An 8,745-nucleotide genomic window follows, 5' to 3' on the forward strand; every position below is an offset into this window, starting at 1 on the left:
AATATTGGTTGACGAAAGGTTCAGATTGAAAAAAAGGATGCAAAGATTGGCAGTTTATAAGATTGAAAAGGAGATAAAATTGGTTACCGTCTCAGTTTAAAACTCGAAAACAACATTCATCATGATTTGAACAACCTTCAAATGTTGAAAATTCAAATAGTAGATGCAAGGGTTTTTCGATCACTACATAAAGAAGTTAGAGGTTTGAAAAAATGGAATGCAGGAGATGTACAGAAAAATTACATATACAAACTATCGACAGGCAATTAGAAGGGTATCAATTACAGAAACTGGAAATTGTTAATCTCTATATTCTTCATTCAATTTCATTGGAAATTAACGAATATTCATTTGATAGAATTTACAAATAAAGAAAGGCTGATATCTTAACGCCTTTAACAGTCTATTTTCTATTTCTTATTTCTGAAGTTTTGGAAACATGGTATTCAAATTAATGCGGCAGAAATTATTCGCGCTCAACCAACACATTGGCACAATTTACTAGATTTCGAACTAGACTTGTTATTCTTAGTTTATGCAAAGAAATTCAGTGACTTGAATGCAAATGTCCACTGTTAGACGATTTGAAAAAAATAGACTCTAACCTGTTCATGAAGGAGAAGATATTGAGATTAGAACGGAGTAGTCAGGCTACTGGCAGAAAATGCGTTTGACGTTAAAAATCGGAAGAAGATTGACAGTTACTCAGATACAAATAGCGATAACGTAGTTTCTTTTCAGTTACCGCTTGGGTTTGAAACTCGAAAACAACATTCATCAACATTAAAATTTTCAAAAAAAAAATGTATCGAAAGTTGTAGTAGTTTGTAGCAAGAATAATCAGAAAGATGTTCAGATTAGTTTAAGAAAAAAGAGAAACTATCCACCGTTGAGGATGAGAAATCTTGAAAATGTAGAAAAAGTTAGAGCAGGATAACTACTTAATCTTCCAAGAAAACTAGCAGTACAATAACAACCATGACACCCAGATTTTTAAAACTTGAAAGTTGTTCAGTATTTTTACGAGGGAAGTTGCCCTAGTCGTTGAATCATTTTTCTTCTTTTCTTCTTTTTAGTCTGCCCAACACGGAATACACGAATTGACCTTGCCCTAGTAGTCTATGCAATTTCTTTGTCTCTGCAAACTTTTCACAACAAGCTAACGACAGAAATCTGTTCATCTTATTACAAACAGTGATTTCATTTATTTTTTCATTATTCAAGAGTTTATATTTCGATTCATTTGTCTGAATACAGTTGACATTTAGCCATCGTGCCATTTATCTATTGAAAAATCTTCCCACTTACCTCATCCAATTTGAACCGAGGAACATTGCCAGAGTAACGAATTAAAAGGCGGAAAGAAAAATTTGGCAGCTGCGCTTGGAATATTCCGGATTACGCAAATTTTAGGCCCGGAGGAGGCATTAGTTAGATCTGCAGGTGTCCACGCAGCAACGCGCTTGCCGGGGTCTCTTTCCTTCTCGTCCTCTCTGCCATCTCATTTGTTGAGGGATGAATTGTGTTGAAGAAATCTAACCTCTGGCTACACAGAAATGCGTATGAGTGGACAAAGAGACGGACAGCTAGCGAGTAATGAAGAGAGAAATGGGATGAGATAGGCCGATCAAACAAAACATGTTGATTTGAGCAACTAACTTGATGAGATTGAAGATGATGTTTAGCACAACTCGAACTAGTTTTTAGTATGAAAGTTTTCAGAAAAACGATTGAATCTAGATTTCATATAATTGAGAAGCTAAGTGGGAAATTGGTGCTTGGCTGGATAACAATAACACAATTTCTAAATAATGGATCGTGTGAAGGCAATCAATCAAAATAAAAAAACACTAATCTTTAAAACGACACAAATGATCTTTGAAGAACAAGGTTTTTACAAAATGTATCGAGAGAACATGAACAAAAACAGCAGCATTCTCAATAAATGGGAAATGAATCTTGGCTGAGAACTCACATGGAATGACTCCCGACTGGCTCCACAAAATTTGTGATTTTTTTGGCTCATTTGATAGATTCTGCGAGAAAAATGACCAATCTAAGAGCTTTTCCGGTGACTGGACCTAATTTTCGAGATTTTCAGATTTTTAGAAAATCAATTTTTTTCGATTTTTTTTCAAAAAAATTTTTTTATCATTTTTTTTCTCAATGTTCTCCTATCTGGCAAACAAAGCAAAAACAAGCGAAAAGTAGAAAATTTCATAGGCTTTTTGATAGGCTATGAAAATTTTTTGTTCATGTCCCTACTTTGACCAGACCCCCGAAAACTGAGATTTTGTCATCATAAGTTAGACAAGAACTATAATTAATCTAATGCGCGAAGTACTAGCGAGCGCGCGACTAATGAGACTGCAATATTATTAAAGAGAGACAGAATTAATCCTACATTGAGTGAAATGTGTGTGAGAACAATCTGAAATAGGAAAGAAAGAGAACAAGACACAAGTAATCTTTTATTACCGTAAAAGGGATAAAAAGGAGAAAATATAAACTCCCAAACCGGAAACAAAGGGAGGCCTAAAATAAGTCCGGATCTCTGCCGGAGTGAGAACGATGCTCGACAATCTAAATGTGGGAAATTAGTGACCTTCGGCTGAAGCGGTCATTCTGATATGTTTTACTAATATGGGACTAATTTACTACGAGTTTTAGCAAGCCAAATTACATCAAATCCATGGGAGAAAAGGGAATATATAAAAGGTGAGCAATCTCTTCGCTCGACGCCCCCGCAGCGGGTCTCGCAGCGACCGATGAAGAGAACCGCCCGCCACTCGAGAGACGCAGGCAGTAGCGTGTAGATTTACGGAGAGCAAGACCAAAATGAGACGGCGAAGCGAAGGGAGGACCAAACGAGTGAATCTGAAAGGGAATTAATCTGAAAGGGGGAATTAAATTCTTATGACTGATTGTCTTCACAATATAAACATTTCATTGTAGGTTACATGTCCTTTCACACGTCATATTATTTCAGAGTGTATTATAATCTTTGTTCTCATCAAGAGTGCCAGTTCAACTTGTGGAAACGATAGTTTCCACAACATGAGAGTCAAAAAAAATAATTTTTTCTGTGAAGTCATTGCGTTGTTTTAAAATGCTTAAAAAAATAGAAGAACTCATGCAAACAAATTTTTTTTAAAAAAATTTGGGGGTAATCGCGAAAAAAAAAAGAAATAAAATTTGTTGAAAATTTTGGTTTTTCAAGATTTTGATGGGTATAGGGAATATGTCATTTCTTCTGTTTATGCTCTGAAAACGTTAGTATATTCAAAGAAATTAATAACCACAAACTTTTTGAACCTGTATCAAAAAGTTTGAATGTTTCCTGATCAGTTTCCAATTCGTAGCAGAGGCTCAAAAAATGCATTCTTTTGAGGTGGTGAAAATTTCAAAAGCTTGCAACGTGCTTTAAACGTCAGATAAACAACTGTTGCTGTGAAAACATACTCAAAATAGAAGATTCAACAAATTCGAACACTTTAAACGAAAATTTAAATTTTTAATTTTTTTGAAAATTTCAAAAGGGGGGACCACATGAAATTTTCATGAAAAATGAAATTTTTAAATTTTCGTTTAAAGTGACCGAATTTGTAAATTCTTCTATTTTGAGTATGTTTTCACAGCAACAGTTGTTTATCTGACGTTTAAAGCACGTTGCAAGCTTTTGAAATTTTCACCACCTCAAAAGAATGCATTTTTTGAGCCTCTGCTACGAATTGGAAACTGATCAGGAAACATTCAAACTTCTTGATACAGGTTTTAAAAGTTTGTGGTTATTAATTTCTTCCAATATACTAACGTTTTCAGAGCTTAAACAGAAGAAATGGCATATTCCCTATACCCATCAAAATCTTGAAAAACCAAAATTTTCAACAAAATTTATTTCTTTTTTTTTCGCGATTACCCCCAAATTTTTTTTTGAAAAATTTGTTTGCATGAGTTCTTCTACTTTTTTAAGCATTTTAAAACAGCCCAACGACATCACAGAAAAAATTATTTTTTTGACTCTCAGTTTTCGGGGGTCTGGTCAAAGTAGGAACATGACCAAAAAATTTTTTATAGCCTATCAAAAAGCCTATGAAATTTTCTACTTTTTACTTGTTTTTGCTTTGTTCGTCAAATGGGAGAACATTGAGAAAAAAAATGATGAAAAAAAAATTTTGAAAAAAAATTGAAAAATATTGATTTTCTAAAAATCTGAAAATTTCGAAAATTAGGTCCAGTCACCGGAAAAGCTCTTAGATTGATCTTTTTTTTTGCAGAATCTATCGAATGAGCCAAAAAAAATCACAAATTTTGTGGAGCCAGTCGGGAGTCATTCCATGTCAGGCATAATCTTATCAAATGAAATCAGGAAATGTCCTGGAAATATGATAAACGACTAACAGGGCCCAAAGGACTTGGAAGGATTTTAACTTCCGACATTGTAGTTTTCGAACAGAAAAAATAAACATCAGATCCGTACTCTAAAATTGGCATTACATAAATGCAGTAACATTTCATTATAGTCTGAAATTGTGACAGCTGGAGGATGCTGAAAATTATATGATACAGAAGTGATGGATAAACGTTAGATTATTAGAAATGATAATTTCTAAATATCTTTAACGCTTTTTACGGTTGCCAATAGTACTACAAATATAAATGTTTTTGTTGGAGTTTGCATGATATTTCCTGGAGTGTGAAAACGGACCATTTCACATTTTTGTTAATGACTGCTTCCATTTGCCAATATTGACACCATTATGATCTTTTTTCATCATTTCCATTATTCTACCAGTGTTGTGTTTTGCCATGAGAATATATTACGAGGATAAAAGGAGGCATACGGCTTCTCAATACGGATTTTTTGTGATGTTTGTTGTCTTTTTCAGGTCAAAAACATGCATATACTTTCTGCGCTTTTGATGTACTACTGTTCTTTGAATTAGAAGAAGGATTTCTTGGTCCCAGATGTTTTACTAATAAATCCTTCAAGAAATGAATTTTCCATACGCACAATAGTTATGTCTGTTGATTATTGCGACAATCTGTCAGTTTTGAAATTCAGGCGCAGAATTTTAGTAATTTGTTTATGTTAATCGTCATCAGATGTTCAGTTTTAAGATTCTTTCAATAACATTTCAAGTTTTTTTTTCTCAGAATTTGATTGAACTTTTCATTTTCTGAGAGAAGTTATGAAAATCATAATGGTACTAAAACTTAAGTGAGAAATTGAATATTGAATACACTTTCCGAGCGTCTTTATCTCATATTAACAATCCAATTGTTCAACCATCAGATTTTTTTTTGTGAAACTGCTATAGTTTTATTGCGGGCCAACTTTACTGGTATAAAGAGGTGCTCAATACTAGATGTCACTATATCATTTATTGAAGCACACATGGTGACGATAGGATGTCTCACTCAATAAATTCTCTAGAGAAAATTCTCATCAGAGAAGTAACTGTCTAGACCAGGCAGTCACCATTGTCATCAAGTTTCAATCATCAGAATACCCAGTTTATAAGAAACTTCAAGAACTATAACACCCACTGATTGTTAGCTTCATAATTGGTTTTGTTTCGTTTTTTTTAGTTTTAAATTATCCACGATTTGCTCTAAAATTGTACTGAAAAGCAATCACATCTTGATTATTTAGTTGAATTATCAGTTCTTATTCACTACCATTGTGTCTTTCAAAAAAAGTCGCTTCCCTTTCCATTTCTTCTACTTGTTTGCCCCCCGAGGGGTCGTTGACGCAGCGATTCGATTGTGTTGTCTTTTCGACGAGAGCGATGGTCTCTCACCGCCGTTCTGGCCGAGTGGTCTAAGGCGCTGCGTTCAGGTCGCAGTCCTCTCAGGAGGGCGCAGGTTCGAACCCTGCGGACGGCAAATCTTTTTTGTTTCTTTTGTTTTTATTGGGTTGGCGATATAAATCTTGAAAATATTTCTAAAATTTTGTTCAGTTATTTTTATTTCCTACACAATGTAAGAAGGAGAATTTGATATATAATATTGGTTTGGATGAAATTATCGTGTTTGATCTCATATTGCCGTTGTGAGATTCAGTCGTCTATAGCTATTTTGAGATCTATTATTATTTTGTAATGTGAACACCCATTAGCAAGAAACCCTATAACGCAGCCATTCATCAATTTAGAGATACTTGATGCTCTTTTTCTTTGACTAAAGTTTTCCTATATAGATGTTACATCATAACATTTTCAGCTTTCTTGTCTTCCAGTCACTAATATTTTGTGCTTTCCCTCGGAGGAGTAAGTGAAAGCAATTCATTTTATAAATCGCCAAACAAAACACCCTTGACCAGAAGATTCTAGTTTTCTCACAGTTCAAACATCGTGGATATTATCAAGGAGGTGTCATTTTTCCATTAAAATGAGAGGATTCAGATTTCATAAAAATGGGACGGTGACTGTTACAAACATCACGCAGAAGCCAACAAAATATTACTTGATTCAATGAATTTTTGATCAAAAGTCAATTTGACAAGCCGACCAAAAAAGTATGAGAGTTTTGTCTCACTTGAACGCTTTCGTACTTTTTTGCATCTTATTCTATTTTGGTTAGTGTAGATAAACTAGAATAGTAACACATTATTATAAAAATTTCTTGAGCACGGCTAATCGTTTTACTGTAGCCGAGAAATTAAATGGTTCTGGTACGTCTTTAGTTTCAAAAGTAGACATTTTTAAAGTATAGTTGGCTAGGCAGATGTAAAAAACAATTTAATAGCTGTTTTTATTGATTATCTGTTTAAATTGTAACCACTTTTTGCGATTTTTCCAAATTCTTAATTTCTGAGATCACTCTTGCCGTGAGACATTTGCCTCTGACTCACGACTGAATCTGTAAGTAACTTCCTTCCGTGAAATCTGTTCCCTGTCATTTGAAACTTTTTTCCATTCTTGTTGTTTCTCTGGAAGTACATTTTTAGCCTTTCCCTGTCTTCCTAACTAAATTCCTGTGGTACACTCGAAATTTGAACCCATTCTAGCAGAGGGGCGAATCTGACCCAAAAAGGCAGACAAATCTGTGCGAAGCGTTGGGAATTAATGTATTCTTCGGTCCCATGTTTCTATCATATTTCATTCGGTTTTTTCTTTTTTTTCAGCTTGTGTTTTGACTCGCCTTTCTCACCCTTTTTCTTCCTTCCGCCCCCACTTCTCAATTTATCTGCTCATCGCCTATTTGCGCAGGACGTCCTGGAAAAAAGTCAACAAATCAACGTTTATGTGTGTGCAGTGTAGCACAAAAAGAGATGCAACCTATGAACTATGTGCTGGAATCCAACAAGCTCAAAGACGAATAAAACATAAAGCCCATAGAACAGTTTTATACATTCGGGAATTTCATCTGTCTGGAGCTGAGATCCTAAGCAATTGAGATGGCTAATCAAATTTCGAGTTGACGTAATGGAGGAGACTAAGGCATCCGCTTTGGGTGTGTGAATTGTTTACTTGAAACATGCACCTCCTGATCAGATCCATTCTCAATTTCTTCACTAGTTTTCTTGTTTTCTTGATGAGACATTTCTTAGAAATTTGAGGAAAAGGCCAGAGAACTAAACGCATTTATAGCTTCTTTCAGAAATCTCTAAGAAAACATTTGTGGCTTATTTAATTTCGAAAAAGTGAGTATTTTCATAGATCCCATTAGACCTTAACATCATATTTATCAACTGGAAATCCGGTGGAGCTATACATTTCTTATTTGCATAAATTCTCTATTTTGGATAACGGAATATACAGTTGGCCTTTTCAACAAAACTTTAATGCATTCCATAAAGTTAATAAGCGTGCAAAGTTTTAAGTAATCCTTCAGCAACATATAATAGAAGAATTATAACCAGTTTTCTAAAACAACCAGTTTTCTGTTTTAACTATCACATAACCACCACGTTGTTCCTGTTTCTGATGAGATTGCAGTTTTTGAATTCTTCGCACTTCCTCTAAATTTACTCACAGACTAAAGACTATGCACATCCGTGCAGACAACCTCAGCCGATTAGCTTCATTTCTTAACCTCCTACAAAATTTTTCTACCTCCCTTCAGATATTGTGTATTTATGTGTTTGTCCTTTTGCACTCCTCTTTTTTTCTCCAGGACGTCATATTGCTAACGAAAGCAATATATCATAAAGCTATGAAACATCCGCTTCTTTTATGTTATGTTCCTGTGTTTTTTTTTTCTGGAACCCCTATCAAAACCCATTTTACCAGAATGCATACATTTTGAATCGAATTGGTTCTGTCGACGAAAAAAAAATCTCATCTCATTTTTCCATTTTCCACATTTTTCTTCCAGTTTGACGTTTAAACAAACATTTTCATGAGAGCCATTCAGTTTTTTTTGTTGAAATGGGCCAACGAGATTGAAACCAGACTGACGTTCGGGTACATCTGGTCTCCAATGATGTTTGATAATACAAAATGAGTGTTAGTACAGTCTGAACTGATATACGTGTTTTGTCGGTACTTAAACCCAAGAGAAATGACGTTAGTTACTCTTTTTTTGTTCTCTCCCAGATTTTTAATCGTTGATCGTTCCAGTTATTATGGCTTCGTATTTTGGTTGCAAATCCTTTTTGAAATTCGGAAATTTGAAATTATTGCATTAAAATTTTAAGGATAAAACCGAACTAAAAGTTGCTCAAACATTATATTATCTAATGTTGAAATCCTTTGAGCTAATTTTATATAGTTGTTTGATGATAAAAAGTTTATATGG

Source organism: Caenorhabditis remanei, chromosome X, assembly GCF_010183535.1.
Source record: "Caenorhabditis remanei strain PX506 chromosome X, whole genome shotgun sequence".
NCBI lineage: Eukaryota > Metazoa > Nematoda > Chromadorea > Rhabditida > Rhabditidae > Caenorhabditis > Caenorhabditis remanei.